This window comes from Microtus ochrogaster, unplaced genomic scaffold (assembly GCF_000317375.1).
Source record: "Microtus ochrogaster isolate Prairie Vole_2 unplaced genomic scaffold, MicOch1.0 UNK43, whole genome shotgun sequence".
NCBI lineage: Eukaryota > Metazoa > Chordata > Mammalia > Rodentia > Cricetidae > Microtus > Microtus ochrogaster.
In genome coordinates, this window is record NW_004949141.1 from 1,399,386 (window position 1) to 1,400,803 (window position 1,418).

Consider the following 1,418-nt stretch of genomic DNA (forward strand, 5'->3'; position numbering starts at 1 on the left):
AAATTTTATTTGTTTTATGTGTATGAACATTTTGCCTGCACATGTGTGTACCACTTGTGTTAGTGTCAGAGGAGGCCAAGAGGTTGTCTGGAACTGGAGTTACAGACAACTGTGAGCCACCAGGTGGGTGCTGGGAACCAAACCAAGTCCTCAGGAAGAGCACTCAGTGCTTTTAAACACCGAGCCATCTCTTTAGCCCCCAAAGATGGAAAACTTGAAGAGATCTTAGGCCTCTGCCTCAGGAGACCTCACTTCTCTGGCCAGCAGTACTGAGGTGCACTACAGTGGGGGGGCCACTGTAACTGTCAATGTGCCTCAACGGACATTGGCGAGGTGAAGGCACAGAATGTGTGAAGCTCAGAAGACCCACACCACAACAGAAGCCACAGAGGTTCCTGTCAGAGAATGAGTGTAAGGGAGGAGAGACAGCAGCCAGGGAACCCTTCTCTTCAGGGACAGCATAGCCAGTGGCACCCAGGGAGAAAATGGCCTTGGAGGCAGAGATCAAACGTCAGCAGAGAAGCCAAGCTAGGGGTGCTGAATACGCCCAGTGTACAGTTAGGAAAGAAGCCATGGCTGGCCTCACATAGGCTTGTGTGGGCAGCATGAGACGCTAGCATCCAGAATACCTGAGGCAAACATGGCCTTCCCCAATGCTTTAGCACTGAACTTGAAAAGAGCCCATCCTGACCATCCCAGAACTTTACGTAAGAACATTAAATATGTTTACAGTGTGGTTTACTCAGTGTGCGCCATCTGGGAAGCAGGACAAAAATCTGCCTTCAAAGTTTAGTCTTGTTCCTTTGGTCTTGTGTTCCTCCATTATCAAAGCCTGCCCCACCACTGTGTGTATGTGTGTGCAGTAGGGGCAAGTGGTCACACCACCAAGTCTTGTATTCTTTCTCAGTGCCAGTTGGAGAATATCTAGGTTAATGTTAACTCAGAGCAAATAGCAGTGTGTATGTGTTAAGGTTCTTCCACACTGAGCTCTTAGGACCAGCCTGCCTTCTGACTCTTGACCAATGCTGAGGTTACAGACGTGCATAGCCATGTCCACCACATGGGTGCTGGGGATTAAACTCCCTGCCTCATGCTTTTAGAGCTTGCACGCTTACTCACTGAATCATCTCCTCAATCCCAAGTGTGGTCTTATAAAGTACTCCTGTTCCTCTCTACAAAAGTCAGTAAAATCCACTCTTACAGAATATGGAGCCAGGGAGATGGCTTAGGGAGTGTCAGTCCCAATGACCTAAGTCAGATCCCTGAGACCCACATGCTAGAAAGAGAGAACTGAGTCTCACAAGCTGTCTTCTGACTTCCGTAAGTGTGCAGTAGTATGCGTGCCTGCTCTCCAATGATAAAGAATGCTGAGACATCCAAACCCTAATGATACAGAATATACAGTGTCCCTATCATTA